The 16506-nt window shown below is 44.8% G+C and overlaps 1 long non-coding RNA gene across 1 annotated transcript in view; it reads right to left on the bottom strand.

Annotated features, from left to right (window-relative positions):
- Positions 1 to 2918: 2918 nt before the first annotated feature.
- LOC143363814 (uncharacterized) overlaps positions 2919 to 16506 on the bottom strand; it is a 264793-nt gene continuing 251205 nt past the window's right edge. Inside the window, exons 2-3 of the long non-coding RNA XR_013083918.1 lie at positions 8123 to 8255; positions 2919 to 3133 (exon numbers count right to left, since the gene is read on the bottom strand). This is a non-coding gene — a long non-coding RNA (uncharacterized LOC143363814). The remainder of the gene's footprint in view (positions 3134 to 8122; positions 8256 to 16506) is intronic.

Here is a 16506-nt window from a genome sequence, read left to right as displayed (position 1 = left end):
ATTGCACACCTGCAATGACTTACAATCTTTGTTCGAGAATCCGATACGATCCCGAAAAAACCGTTCTTGCACACTTCCAAATTCCAAACAACACTATAATACGCGTCAATTTGAATCCGACATTTTCGAGACGGCGCATGAAGTAATTCTTTTTTCTTTTCCAGAATTATGGAACCAAACACCATCAAATTTGAAAAAATGTCCTTAGAACAGGGGCCATCCGCCCCAACGCCACGGGCCTCGCAGATACCGTCGCCCATTGCGGTAAAATTGTTGCCGCCCAACTTTCCGCCCTCCCGCATCCCGAGGCCATTTGAACGTGGGCCCCCGCCCACCTCCACGGCTAGGCTAAATTATGATTCTTATGTAAGTAAATATAGAATAAATGAAGAAATAATAAAATAATAAATAAATGGTGAATAATTAAAAAATTATAAAGCATAATATTATGTTTCAGAATAAATTGGCCAAGCTGATAAAGCGGGCGGAGTACCGCCAGCGGATGCGGGGCTAAAAAAAGAGAGGCTGCTTTCATCACACACAGGCGATAAAATAAACTAAAATAAATAATAATAACTATAAATTAAAATAATAATAAATATAATTCTTATTATATAATTTAAATACAAAGTAATTATAAATTATTTTTATAATGTTGTTAGGCTTCTTTTATTCACTTGTAAGAAAGTACTAGAAAGATAGATAACGCGATATCGTTAACTTAAATAAATGTGGGCGTATTACAAAATACTATGAATCTTTATTCACGACAACTGTACACGACGACAGTCAGAATCAGAATGTCCTGCTGTCCCAAAAATCCTCAGCCGTGAGAACGCCTTCGACAGTATGCCCCCTTGTTTATGACACCCCCAAGCTAAAGGACTTTCCCTTGTGGAAGGGCAACGCGCTGACAAAAACCACATGGCCTGCCTCGACCGTTTGCTTACTTCGATTTTTCTAACACACTTTTCACGCTGTATTCTTGGAATTCACTTTTATTACTTTTTTACACGCGGTTTGCAACCGTCTCACACGCTGGTTCGTTTGCTTCTGGTGAAAACTACACGCACGCGTCTCTACGTTCTATCTTTTCTTTCGCTCCTTCACACGTATTTACTCATTCTTTCTCTCTCTTCCTTCGCGCTCATTTGTTCATACTCGCTCTCTTTCTTCACGCTCATTTGTTCATCCTCGCTCTCTTTCTTCATGCTCACTTCACGCGTACTGACACATTCTTTCTCTTTCTCTCTTCACGCTCACTTCACGCCGCTACAATGTTATTTCCAAGAGGCCGCGGCATCAATATTAATCATAATTATTATTATAGATGATTTCTTTTCTTTTCGTTTGTTTGTTTGTTTATTTCGATGTTTTAGTTTGTTTTGTTTGTTTGTTTCTGTTTAATTTTAATTTTACTTTGAATATTCCCCTATCATAAATTATATAATAAATATTCTGTAAGGAAATAAAAATAAATAAATAAAAAATAAATATATATAAAATATAAGTTTGTTTGTTTGTTTATTTTCATGTTTTAGTTTGTCAGTTGTTTCTTTGTTTCTTTTTGTTTGTTCGTTTTTGTTTAACATAAACGTAGGGGACGGAGCCGTTGGCGGAAATCGCCGATTAGGTCAGCGAAAACGCAAAAACGACCAGCGTTTTTGTGGAGCAGGTCGTCCGCGGATGGCCGAAAAACATCAACACAACGACAGGTGAATGCCCGAGCGAGCGCGTGCGAATGAATGTGAGAGAGTAAGGAAGGTGCGACGACCGCGAGCGATGTAGGTGATCCGATTCGGGTGTATGTATTAAGGACCATCGGGCTATATATGCGAGGTAGGTCGCGGTCGCGGAAGTAGAGAGTCAGAGTTTGACGGGAAGAGAGAGAGAGAGAGAGAGAGAGAGAGAGAGAGAGAGAGAGAGAGGGAGAGGGAGAGGGAGAGGGAGAGGGAGAGGGAGAGGGAGAGGGAGAGAGAGAGAGAGAGAGAGAGAGAGAGAGAGAGAGAGAGAGAGAGAGAGAGAGAGAGAGAGAGAGAGAGAGAGAGAGAGATTTCGGTAGAGGACCGATCTTGTGGAGCAAGTGTAGCCGACTCAACGTTTAAGTTACTAAACGTATCACATACACCGATATATATTCATTTCGACCAGCCTGACACCAAATCCCTACATAAATTATATAATGATTATTCTGTAAATTAATTTTAAAAAAATAAATACCTTTTCTTGAACAAGTGCGGTCTTTTCTACCTTATATGATATTGTCCTTTCGAACGTTCATTGATACTGGAATTCTGTCTGATCCGTAATTAGAATTGCGAGGTGATATATTTTACTGCTTTCCGATGTGAAATTGCTAATATAAAGATACAGTGACAAAACATAATAAAATTAAAAAAAAAAATGCGTTAGTCGACAGAATTTGAACACTGGTCGTCCGGCTGAAAACTTGGCACGCTGGCAAACCAAATCTTGTTGTACCGTAGAAAAAATACGGCATTACACAGGAAATAATGAAACTCGAAATCTATTCAGTATCTGCCGCTATAATGATATATATTCGTGAACAGGACAATGAGATCTATAAGTGTGCAAAGTTTCAACAGAATCGGTGACTCGAAGGTCGTGGCGTCTTGCGAAACGTGCAAGGGTCAGAAACTTTTTCAAACTGCCGCTTCAATATTGCAATGAGCAGTTTATAAGTGGTCAATTGTCCTTCCTGAAGGTTCAATCTAGGTCTGTTCAGAGGCCAAAATGCGAATTTCTGTCTCATCGTCGAGTAATTTGCAATATTCGACAGCATACATATTGTACATATGTAAACCTCTACTATCGATTTGCATTATCGACCGTATTCTATCGCAACGTACAGTGTTTGAATGGTGCCTTTTTTCTAGACATTTTACGTCTTAAATAAGTAAGTAATCAATTAAAAATGCATACCACCGTGTTTGCGCATGTTTTTGCTACGTCTGTGCAGAGCCTTTTTTTTCGATACGAACACTAAATCTCTCGAAATTAAGAGAATCTCTCTGCGACAGCCATCTTGTGACGTCATACTTGCTTCAGAAAGCGAGTTTTCTGCCGAATATTACAAATTACTCCACGATGAGGTAAAAATTCGCAATTTGGGCTCTGGACAGACGTAGATTGGACTTTTAGGAAACACAACTGACCACTTTTAATCCTAAACCTAAAAGTCATAAAAAACCTATGGCACACCAAAATGACTACCATTCAAACGGAGAAAATATCCGTCTCCGATATAATGTTAACACGGATAAGCGGGCAGCGAAACTCGAGAACCGTCGTCGCCGAGGAGTGGATCACACATGTCGGCTATATCTCGGTGTGAGATCAGAAGGCCACTACTAATCCAATTACAAAACTTCTTTATTTTTCGTTATTTTTTAATGAAACTTTTACCAACATATTCGTGGCATTCTCTGATTAAGATGAAACCAAATATGATATAATTCCGAAACACTCGGCGAAATGTCAACGGATATGTACATAGTTGACGTACTGACGTTACTGTTGCCATAAACGCCCTTTCTCGCGAGTCCAGTGCGTATTTTCTCTTTGCGCGTGACCTGATGGCTCCCATTGAGGCAAATGTCTGAAAAAATGACCCCGGCAAAGAGCCTTCGCCTGTACTATCCATTTCTCGAGTAGAAAATATCTGTCTTCCGGAATGTTTATGAAATCAAAATTTCTACAGCTTCGAAGAAATCGTTCGAATATAAAATACCAGAGGTGAACAATGTTATCGAAACTTTTAATATTCAACGATTTCTTGTGTTTTTTATCGTAAAAATTCAATTTCCATTCTTCCTTCGCATCTACAATGGCGAGCTACGCTCTGTTTCTGACACCTGATTTGATTCATCGTCAAGCATGAATTTCCGAACGTAGCAAGCAATATTAAAACTCAATTCTTCCGCAATTAACCATGGGATTTCGCGAGATTGGAAATAAAATAAAAATCACGTCCGCAACAAATAACGCATTTATTTCATTGCGTTTTGTGTATAATCATGGGACAAACAGTTTCTCTGGAAATAAAGCATCGCCCATGGAAAGGGCAATTTTTTCGCGCAACATAGGTCTTTTACACAAAATCTGTGTTGCGGTGGGCACCACCCACGTGCTCTCAGCAAATACCACCCTTTTCTTCAGTTGCAACAGAAGCATCCCGATGGTAACAATATCTCCACCGGCCTTTTTTTTTGTTTGTGTCGGTGGGGAAATGCCTTTACGTACAACCTCCGACGTTGAAGTTTGGTGGGTAGTGTGGGATTCAGCCCCCCCCCCCCGATGAAGGTTGGGGCGAACGGGACTTACTCCCTGGCTCCTACCCACTAAAACCCCACCGCCCAGGGCTACCGTCCGAACCCTCCGCCAAGCCCGATACGCCAGCACCCAGGGTCCTATTGTTCGCATTTACTCCTGGGTGCTGGGAGGCGCATCACATCGGGCCACCTCCAGTCGCAGTGGCCTTATCCTCTTCCACCGGCCTGTGTTGTACGCTTTCAAAGCTCGTGGGAAACTACGTATCGTCCCTTTGACAGAGAAACCAGTTCGAGGGAGGAGAATTTAGAGGGAGAATTGCTTACAGTTTTTGAACTCTTCCAGATTTAATCAGATGATTTAATCACAGATTTAATCTGTGACCAATTGATATGATCATAAAAAACCTGATGACGAAGAGAGAAATAATTAACGCGTTTGCTACTAGCGTTTGTTACTAGCGGTTGTTTTGGCAACAAGCTTCATCGTATGATATTCTTCAAAACGTCCTCTTTTAAAATGTGGTATCACATACGATCGGTAAAATATCGAAGGAAATAGAAATAATTACAGTATAACCTCGCCTGTTGCAACCTCATTTATTGCAAGAACTCCTCGTCCGTTCCACGTTCAGTGTCCCCAGATGAGGAGGGAGAGCACGAATTGACGGGACAAAGTTACCCTCTGTTTGGAGAAGACTTGTAGGAGAGGAAATTCGAGCTGCAACAAGTATTGATCTGGCGACTATGTCCGTTGTCAGGGACGCCATTACGAGTTGCTGGGTCTTGTTGCGCACCCTCGATTTTGCGATAGAAAGATACATAATTAACGCGTTCGCTACCAGCGTTTGTTTCGGCAATATTTCTTTAAGCTGTAACATTTTATCAAACGCAACACATCCTCTTACGAAATGTGAACAATATATGATTACAAAAACGCGAAGAGTTTCTCTCTGAATCGTTCTATGCTTCATATGTAATATTGAATGTCGGAAATCGCGATTGCCATACACGCGCGACAATTTCAACGACCGACTCTGTGAATTCATTTGCGGAAAATCAAATAAGAAAAACGAAATGCAGATAAAACAAGATTGTTTGCAGCGTTCGTAACGCGATCGTTATTGCACAGTTCCGATGAAATAGTATTTTGAAGGCGAGTGAGAATCGAACGAGTGAATTGTTTTATTGTTCAAATAAAATACTCTGACTTTTCGCAAACGACGACTTATTGAAATAACAAAAAAAGTCACTAAAATCGAACGCGTAATTCTCCAAGTATGCAAACGATTTGAAATAAATTGAACCATTTACTGAAATAATATTTTCCTCTGTCTTTAGAGCAGAGCCCGTTACGAGGATGCTACCTGATAATTGCGTTTCCACCCCCTACTCGATGATAGTTGTTCGCGACGTACTTTCGCGTTTGTTGCCCGCCAACTTAATCTTGGGCAACTATTTCAACGGATACGGAAGACTGGATTGGAACAGGAAAGGAATCGCGTTTCGTCCCGAACCTGTCGGAGGACTCGTCAGTAAGGCTATTCCGACAGGTCCTGCCTTAGACGCGCGCGGATCCGAGTGATCCGTATTGTATTCGCCTTGCCGTGTGCAAGGCGATTTGACTCTCGGTATAATTGACTGTAAGTGTCACGTGTTCAAGATCTTGTATGGACTCATTGCAAGCTAGACTTCCAGACTCAACGCGAAGTTGTAAGGTTCGGATGAGACCTGTGGTGTTGCTCGTCCGAAGATCGTATATGAACTGTATTTGAAGCTCGACCGCCTTTCAGAATTAACTCGAGGTCATAGGCTCCCCATGGCTGAGAGGTTGGCCTTAGGTGGTTATAGGCTCCTCGTGGCTGAGAGGTTGGCCTTAGGTGTAGGAGAGGTATGTGTCGCTCGTTGCGACGAGAAAGGAAGCTCTCCGGATTGGTTAGGGAAAACTTGCATTTTCCAATCAGCATGCCCTTAATTGTTCGAATTCCCTTCCACAGGCTCAGGCTAAGAGCCTGGTTGGAAGGAAGAGTGGGGCGATGCATAACTTGGGAAAAACCGAGTGTTTTGGTAATTCGACGCTGTCGAAAGGTCGATTGTCATAGACCCTTGAACCGTGTCATGAATTTATGGCCTGACCGTACTTAGTGGTCTCTAAATCACGAATGTTTTGAAATAAAAGGAGCTACGAACAAAGACCCTCTGTAAGACCCTTTCGTTTATCGATAGCATGAAGAAACGATTCATGCTTAAGATGACAGTTCTGTTGCGACGGAACAATAGTGTTATACCAGTATTACAGCGTCGTGTAATGTCCACAACTGTAACGTCTAAAGACATACAGTCAATTAATAAGACAATTTTTTAATAATTGGACCAAACGACTTTAATCTTTTCGAGATATTAGAAAAATTAGTGTCACAAAGCAACAGAATTTTTTTCAAAAAACTGCAATTGGTCAAAATCGTAGAGAAAAATTTGAGGTTTACTTTTTATTACTTTTTTTTATTCGGGCCTGTCTTGAATATTTAACAACTGCATTTGGTAAATATTTGTCCTGAAGACGGAATTTTTCATTTCTCGCTAGAACATTTCTACAAAGAAAATATCTGGGTTGTATTTCTTGTTACTTGATCGTTTCAAGGTACTTCGCTGTTTTATTTCGAACAACGCTATGTAGGTTATCTATGGGAACGGATGGCTGCCCCTGGCAAAACGCTTTTCCAGGGTAAAAGACGAAGGGGCACCGCAGCCCGGTGAAGATGCGAGCTGCGCGAAAGAGATTTGGTAGGGGAAGCAAGCGGCTCCTACCGTGCCATTCCATGTTTTCACAGCACATTCTTGTGCAGCGCAATTGTTTTATTCTGCATCATTATTCAAGTACATCAATGTTACTGATACGCATACTGAAAATTTCATCGAAATCGGTTGACGAAGAAAAAAACAGCGTTTTCTACTAAGGATCTCGATAAGAACGATTGAATTTTGTCAGTACTTGTAGATTGTATTTATTCTGTTTTTTTTTATTCTATAATTATTACAGAATATTTTTTGTTTAAGAATCATTATTTTATAAATATCGCAATAATTTCCAAAGTAATTTTAAATTCTGATATTTTGTTAGAATGTCACCTAGTAATCACTTTCATATTTCCTATATGTCTAAACTCCACACAATCCAATTTTGCAAAAACTTTAACAGCTTCTATCTCAATAACTATTCGTTTGCGACATATTGTTCCTTTCAATCTTTTTCTCTTCTCGATAAGCAGAAGGTGTCAATGTAAAAAAGAAACTGTAACAACAAGTTTCTTCGTTATAAACAATTTTACGGCAAGTTTCTCTTACAAACGTTCACCGATCGAGAGATGTAGATTCATCCCTAGGACGGATGACCGTTACTATTTGTACACCCTGTACATAATCTGCTTCATACAAAGGTAATAGGGGTATCGTTCGATGCTAGCCGCCATTCTGCTTAGTAACAATAAAGGGAACGAGACAGGGGATTCAGGTAGCTGCATCAGAAAGGGGATTCGCATAGTTACAAGACATTTTTAATTCGGGGGCCGGCAGGCATTTGGCCTTGACTGTCGCGCTATGTTACGCTGTGCCTTTTTTTTCTAGACATTTTACGTCTTCAATAAGTAAGTAATCAATTAAAAATGCATACCACCGTGTTTGTACATGTCTTTGCTACGTCTGTATAGAGCCTTTTTTTCGACACGAACACTAAATCTCTCGAAATTAAGAGAATCTCTCAGCGGCAGCCATCTCGTAACGTCATACTTGCTTCAGAATTCAAATTTTCTGCCGAATATTACATATTACTCCACTACACAGACGTAGATTGGACTTTTAGGAAACACAATTGACCACTTCTAAACTGCTCATTGCAATATTGAAGCGGCAGTTTGTCTAGATTTTGACCCTTGCATACGTATATGGATTTCAAACCATGCCGGCCCCCTTAAGGGTGCGTGGCCGTTTGAGCTCTCCAATGCTATCGGAGAGTGCTATTCCTATCCTGCAAAATAAAACACTGACGAATTTTTCTCTCGAGAGTAAATCGCGACGGTTTTACTCTCAGAGACACGACTTATGTTTTTTTAATGTAATTTTTCAGCATCGTGCGATACCGAAATTCGTTTTACAAGGAAAGTTTTCCTTGTGATTAAAAAAATTTGAATCAGTAATATTTTTTAATTTCAAAATTTACGTCCACAATCAGAGACCTCAAAACGTTATATTTCAAATTTTTGCGGAAATCAAATAATTTTTGCAAATACACGACCGCCATTTTTTTTAATTTTGAGTGCGGATCTGTAACCGGCGATCCCGAAAACCTTAGAATACTAATTTTTTAACAGAACGAACAATTTCTTAACGTACACGTTCGCCATATTGGATCTGCCATTTTGTTTTTTTAAATTTTGCGTTCAATTTCGTAATCGGCGACCATCAAAACATTAAAACACAAATATTCAATTAAATCTGGGTCCATGACGGTCTTCCTGGAAATTGCAATCCGCCTAGGTAAGGGGCCACTTCTGTAAGGTCCTGGTCTGCGCAGGGACATGATCGTATGCAGGAAAAAGAAGGAGATATTGGTGGAAGATTCGCTTCCTTGTTGGTCTAGTGATGGGATATTGATCGGATTTGTTGACGCAGGCGCGACGATTGTAGCATGAGTAAAGTACAATTTTGGCTAAAATGGGGTACTTTAGTCATCCCGTATAATTTCGCAAAATGATTTGATTATGAAAAATGAATGTATAACATGTGTATGCCAATCAAATGGTAATAATAATTTATCAAAAATATGTAACACGCTTGTTTCGTCGTCTCGTCCTGGACACTTCCGGTTTTTCCTGCCAATAATAGTACCCCACTACTGTCGTCACAATATAGATACATTACTGCGCCGGACGCGCATGCGCAAAAACCCCGACGAAAATCCCCCACTGAAGTAGTCAGGTCATCCGGCTGACGGAGCTTGCGAGTTAGTCTTGCCTAAGCCGTCGAACCGTCGAACCCGATCTACGCGATGAAGGTATGTAACTTTTTAAGTTTTATATAAAAATGTTGTTTAACCCTTTGCACTCGAAGCTATTTTAATTCCAAAATGAAACATTTCTTCCGACCTAGAATATTGCCCTCCTATATATTTTTTTTCATGTTATATATACGAAAATAGTGCAACTTACTCGTACAATACCGAATGTTTAGTAATTTATTAAATACAAACAAATTTGATAATGTAAAAAATATTTTGAATAATGATACAACAATTTTTAGTGGTGCATTACAGTCATCATTCGAGTGCTAAGGGTTAATAAGACTTTTGGACATCCCCACCCCGAACCGCTCTTTTCGAAATATGACATAGATTATTCTAGTCCTTTTTTACATGCTGCACACGAAATGTTGTCGTTTTTGGCGCAAATGTCATCTTATTTATTTAATATATCTTATTTACCCGGCTACCCGAGTGCCCAGGAGATGCCCCCGCGCCGCACCGATTTTGATAAAATTTAAACAGTCGACTCGCGGACAGTCGCGTCGCGGACTTCGCGTTTTTTTGTTTCGACCTACCTCGTTTTTAACTTTCCGGCACGTAGTCACCTCAGAGCAGCCATTTGCAATGGTCTTTTTCCCCGACGGAAGACTTTACCGGGTTCGGGGCTCGAAACGGGCGCCAGACACTCGCAAGTGCCGCACGAACATTTTCGAAGATAACGCGAGACGCCAATTCTTCCGCCGAACCTCCGAGAACCGCGCGAGGGCCTGAATAGCGGCAGCCCGGGCCAGGGTACTACGCGGAAGGAATGCGGGACGTTTCCCGCGGCGGAAAGGTTTCTCACGAAAGAAAGATAGACGAGAATGGGCTTCGACTTTACATTTATTAATCTTGCTGATTACAGAAGGCTGCCGGGGCGACCTGGCAGTGATGGAAACGAAGCCCGCGCGGTATAGTACAATAGTTCGACAGTTGGACGGTCGCTCGCGCTTATTTCTCCCGATTCTACTCTCCTACGCGTCGAATCCGATCGTGGGCGCGATGTACGGCAGCTACGAGTGGCAATTAGCCGGTCGAGAAGCGACCGGATTCCGATAGAATACGCGGCAGCAAAGTTCTAAAGACTGTGACCGTCGGAAACAGCCGGAAACGGCGGTACGGCCTACGTCGCGTCGTCCCACCGTGGGACACCCCCAGATTCGCAAATATCGCCAAAGGTCGGTATCGGAACGAATCTCTCGCCCGATGACCGACGGACGGTCTCACCCCCTTCGCGAATTCCCTCGAACCGCGATTCCCGGCGGGCGAGATTCCGTCTTTATTTCGACGGGAAGTCCGGCCGATTCGCAAAACGCTTACCGAGCCAACGCGAAAATAATAAGGGCACGAAAAGCTTAGTCGGCACTTACCACCCGGCAGCGTGGTTAATAAGCTCTGTCGCTCGCTCGGTGGTCTGCAGCGTTACCACGTCCTTCCGGCAGCAATAGGTCGTACAAAAACTGACTCTCTTAGGCAATTGTAAAAAGTCTAAACCCGACTAGATCTGGCGGCACAGTGACCCATTTCGCGAAGCCTCGCAAACGCGGAAGCGAGGCGTCCCCCACTTTCCTCATTTTTCCCGCTCCCGCGCGAGGCTCGGACCTATTAGGGTCGACCCATACAAGACCGGGACGGGACCGGGGACGTTTGGCCGCTAGATTCGAAACCAGGGTGTAGGGTTTGAGTCGACGGGGCTTCAGTGTTCCAAACTATATTTCTGCTAGCCCCGGTTGGGTCATTATCTCGAGCGTTTGACCATTTCCAGAAGGCCTTTCGGGAGCGCGTTGACAGTTCCCTGCTGTGCATGGCACAAAAAAAATGTTTTTAGGGCCTTCACGGTTCCTTAGGTAAACTATCGGTATCTCCCCTTTACAATACCATGGAAATAGGAAACCTTCCTACCTCTTGGTGAAACACATCCTTGTATTGTATGTAAATTATACATACATATATTGCAAAAACGAGAATAGTTGTTACTTTTTTTTTTTAAGGAAATATCCACATTAGGAAGGGGATCATTCCATGTGAATTCGATCATTTTTTGGGGACTATGTCTCGAATTTTGATGACATTGAAGTATGTTGTGGTCCAAGAGAAAATGGGAGGCGGGGGTTGAGCCGGGTTATCACAAAAGACTGCTGTTCTCAAATAATTTATTTCTTCCTTGGTGAATGTCATTTCTTAATTAAAAAATATTAGAAATATCTTTAAAAAATTACGTTTCTTCATCTTTCTCTTTAAAATTTCGTTTTGTAATTCGCGGAGCCGCAAAACTATTTATTGTACTATTCATTATTTTAGGTTCATAAAATTGCTGGATATTCTTTAGACATTCTGAAGTAAGGGTCGCTAGCGAAAAAATGTATGTATATGGAAAACTCCTAAATTCTTGTCCATGATAGCCTAAACATGGTTAGATGGAAGGTTCCCTGGCAGGAATGCGATGGCGTATCTATATCTTGTCCAATGAGACGAGACAGTAGACGTAAACATAGGCGCTCGAGTGCGACAGAGTTGAAGTTACCCTTACAAGACAATTAGCAAAGGACGCACGCTGGGTGCTTCACTGCCTTGGTCTCGTTGGACAGAGCATAGGTACGAATGCGCGGCCGATTGGATCAGAGTGCAAGGGACAGGCCTCGTTTCACGCGTACTTTCGGCTACAGTGGAGATATTGGCTACAGCGGTCACACATAGTATGTAGCGGGTTACGTCGAAGCCAAAACAATGGGACTACGGGCGCAGCTGTGGTGGGGATAGGCATACCTAACGGTGGGCTTCTCAAGAATGGTGACACTTTAAAAATGGCGAAATTAAAATGGTTTCAAGTGTACGCTGCACCGCGACATTGCCTTCTTTTTGACGGCAGACGAGCGGTTACGAGCAGCAACCGAGCAGCTGTACTTGTTGTCCTTACACCATGTACATATGCGACTGCCACATGATCTAATACACTTATGAATTGTTAGAGAAATTCACTTCACGGACCTGTTTTTAAAAAATCGGACACTTCAAAATTGACGAAATTAAAATTATTTGAAGTGAACGCTGCACCGCGATACATAGCCTAGCAGCACGGTTGGCGCACGGTAGAAGCAGAGCCCGGGAGGCTGTTAGGCCTATGGCCTCCCGGGCCCGGGTTCACTTGAAATAATTTATTTCGTCAATTTTGAAGTATCCACTTACTTAAAAACAGGTCTGTAGAGGGGACACTTGGGGCTATAACCTCATTTTTTAAAATAATACAACGTTTATAATGTTCTTTAAACATTCTGAAGCGGGGGTCGGCAGAGTTTGTCCTAAAATTGAAACTTTCACGTAGTAAGGAGAAAGAAAACAGGAAAAGAGGTCCGTATTTTATTGGGGTATTGTGCAGTCGGAGTGTACAGGAAAGGTAAATACCATCATTAGCACAGAGGACATTGGTTTTTCCAAACCTGTCGAAGAATAGCGGTCGATCAGTCGTGCACTTACAATTGGCTACCTGAATCGCCGAACGTCGCGTCCTTACCTGGTTTTACCTGATTGAAACCTTGGAGGCTCCATAAATTAAAAACCAAAATTTCAAAGAGGCATCATCGAAGTACTGCTCTGTAACTATTATATTAAAAGAACTATGATATTTACTTTTTGACCTGTCAATCGAATCTCGAAGGATTCTTGGGGCTATAGCCTCAATTTTTTTCAAATTTTTACAAAGGTACCTGCTACGAAAACATAGCACTTGTTTAAAATAATTGCCAAATAAATGGTGAAAAAACATTTTCTCCAAATGACAACATTTTCGGTAAACAGTTTTATGTTTTCGCTATAAGCTTCCAAAAACTCATTTTCATCGGTGTGACAGTTCTAGTCTTATAATATAATGAAAAAAGGGTGACACGTATTTTTACGCGTCTGTAAAACCAACAATTTTTCAAACATCGAAAAGTCCATTGAGATTCGATTGATAGGTCATCATCATCGGTGAAGTAGTTTTTAAAATAATACAACATTTATAATGTTTTTCTCCCTTCGCCACGGCGACCGGGATCGCTGAGTATTCTTCGCAAGAATATTTCGTGAAACCCCGGGCCGGGCCCGGTCGGCTCTACCATAGGATCCTCAGGGGTATGCGGGGAGTAAACGGTGCTGGGGTTCTGGTAGCTAACCCCCGTGGTGCGCGGCACTGGGCCTTTGTTGCGAGCATCTTGAGCGCCTCTCAAGTCTGTATGGCATAGGGAAAACGTGCCCCGTTCCCGGTCCCGGTGAAACCCGTCTTGTATGTGTCGACCCTAACTCGCTCGCACGCGGCAGGGCCGCACCTAGCGGTCCGGGGCCTCCGGCAACAAACTTATTGGTTAACGCTCTTCCGATGACACGCGTCGATTGGCTAACTCCCGCTGAGGAAGACCTCGGGCCTATCCCTTCACGGATCCTCTTCAATTTTTCCGGGCGAGGCGACGACGAGGTCGAGACGAAGGCCTTCTCTGGTCCGTAATTCCTCGGCGGCGCCTCTGGGTTGGCAAACCCGGGCTCGGTGTCGTCCTCGATGTATCCTTGCGGGCGTCCTTTGTAGCCGGCCCCTCAGCGTTCCTTTCCGGATTTTCCGCGCTCCTGGGAGAAGTGAAAAGTATCCGGGCCACCCAGGGACCCGGCTACGGTCCTGCAACTTCTCGTCGCGCCAAGTGGCGCGGCGTTTAAACCGCGTCAATTTCTCGATCTGGGGTCTCGGGTGCTCCCAGGGAGATCGATCACGGCAGCCGTTGTTGCCGCGGTGCTGCCAAAGGGTGGCCCGGTCTTTCGACCTTGATCGGCGGGACGTGGACAAATATGCCACGTCACAACTCCTCCCCCCCCCGGGGGAGACCGGGCCCCACCGGTGGCAGCCACCGACTAGGCTTCCGCGGGCTCGGCAGCGAACTTTCACCCTGGGGGTGCCCTTAGGTTTACGCAAAAATGAATCATAGTATTAGACGAATACCCATCACCAATATAATCTACGACAAATACTCACTGGACGAGTCACAAATGTTCGGGCGAGACACTTTCTTCCGGCCGGCACCAACTTATCGCTATTCACTAAAGCGGGGTCCGCACGCGTAGGGAGTTCGAGGGGTTGTTATAGCGCGGAATAAATAACCGGACTCTGGGTTTTGTACTGAATATACGATTTATTAGTTCAGGGGACGTTACTGTCCCCGGCAGCCTTGTATTCTCAACAAAAAACAACAAAAGAAAACTTGGTCCTTTTCCTTATTAGTTACGGCAGCGTCTTACCCTACTTGTCCACATTCGCTTCACAATCGTCCGCTCGCTTTCACCCACACTCATTCACACTCGGCAGCTTACAAAAAAAAGAATCTTAACAAAATAGTGTGCGCTCAGTCACCCACGCATTCTATCGAAACGGCAATAAGAGATCATAGACCCTCTGTCGGCAGCGAAATTAAATATTATTTTGGCGCGGGTCGGCAGCAAACAAAAAAAACATAAGGCGAGAAAAGAAACAGTCTGTTCTATTTGGGTCGCAAATTCCCGCGGCCAGGGGAGCGAGGGCGTTCGAGCCTCACGGCAGCGCGGTACGGAAGCTTCCTAGGGCCGAAGCTGTTTTAGGTCCCAAGGATGATGAGGCCCTCCCGCCTTCCAAGTTGGTCCACACTTCGGGCAGGACTTGAGTGTGTAGCCCATGCGGCCACACCGAAAGCAATAGGTGGTTTCGGGGCCCGGGCAGAATCGGTGCTTGTGGTCGGGAGCCCCGCATCTCCAGCACCCATTTTGTCTATCCCGGAGGGTTACCACCTCTAGGCGGGTTACAGGTGGTACGGCAGCAGGTGGAGGGGCCACCTTGGGCAACACCCACAACGTGGGCTCCCGTCTCTCTTCTGGGTAGAAGGTGGGGTTGGCGGGGGTCCATCGGGTCCGCGACAGAGCTTTCCGACGCAGCTTCTCCGCTTCCTCTTCCACTTCCTCCTCCGCTCGCCGACGTCTAAATAAGTCCAATGCGACTCGGTGTGCCTCCTCGAACGCGGTCGCTCGTGATTGGCCTGGAGAGGGAGGCTCCCAGGACCCGGCAGCGGTCTTGTATGGTCCCACCGTGGAGGTTCCAGGGCGGTTGCGGGGTTCGCCCGTCATCGGGTTTACTAGTAACCCTGGAGCGGAGCTTCCGGTACTCCGGGGCACGTCCGGGGTCTGCGGCTCGGATGCAGGCCGCAAGGTCTCGTCCTCTGAGGTGTCGTCCCCCTCCGGTGCGTCCGGCTCTTCCCCCTCGACCGGCAGCTCAAAGGTATCGTCGTCCACGGGTAGGCCGGTTTCCTCCGAGGCCTCCGGCTGTCCCTCTTCGACTTGCGGTTGGTCAGAGTCGTCGGGTACCTCATTCTCGGTTCGGCCGGTCCCCTCCGGCCTCCCCGTCTCCGTCTCTTCCACCGGCAGCTGGTCAATCGTTTCGGCTTCCTCCTGGGCCATGGGCTCTGGGTCCACCGGCAGCTCTTCTATTTGGCCGTCCAGGGTCTCGTCCAGTCCATTCGCCGAGCCGCCCTGCGACCGGCAGGACCTTGGCCCGTCGTCGTCAGCGGACTCATACTGCGTGTCCGAGTCGGTCGAGGACTCGCCCACGGCTACCTCCACATCCGGCGCGCAATCCGGCAAGCTGCAGGGGATAGTGACGGTTTTCCTCCACGTTTGGGTACTGACCGTTCGCCGCCCCGAATACTCTCCCTCGTTGAGGTATTCCCGGAGGAGCCGGATCGCGGCGCGGCGGTCTGCCTGGGTGTTCACGGCCCTCAACGCCTCGTCCAATCTGACGATCGGAGTGTTCGGCTCCATCCTTCTTCTTCCGGCAGCTACTTTTTTTCTTCAGAGAGTCGTCACGATACTGAAATGAAACTCTTCCCTTTAGTTCTGACTCTCTCGTTCCCGTGATGGAAGGAACGTTTTCAGATCGCTGACGTGGACTTTGCCTAAGCCCTTGCCGGTCTCGGTCGCTACGCAATATACTACCGGCGAAATCTTTTTCGTGATAACTACGGGCCCTGTATACTTCGGTACTAATTTCGCCGCTACGTGTTGCGCTGCCGACGATAATACGCGTTGCCGTTTTAAAACCTTATCCCCTACCTCGAACTCCCGATCGCGGTGTCGCAAATTGTAGTGTCGCGCCTGTCGATTATACGCATCCTCCAG

Source organism: Halictus rubicundus, unplaced genomic scaffold, assembly GCF_050948215.1.
Source record: "Halictus rubicundus isolate RS-2024b unplaced genomic scaffold, iyHalRubi1_principal scaffold0139, whole genome shotgun sequence".
Lineage (NCBI taxonomy): Eukaryota > Metazoa > Arthropoda > Insecta > Hymenoptera > Halictidae > Halictus > Halictus rubicundus.
This window is presented reverse-complemented; position numbering and strand designations above follow the sequence as displayed.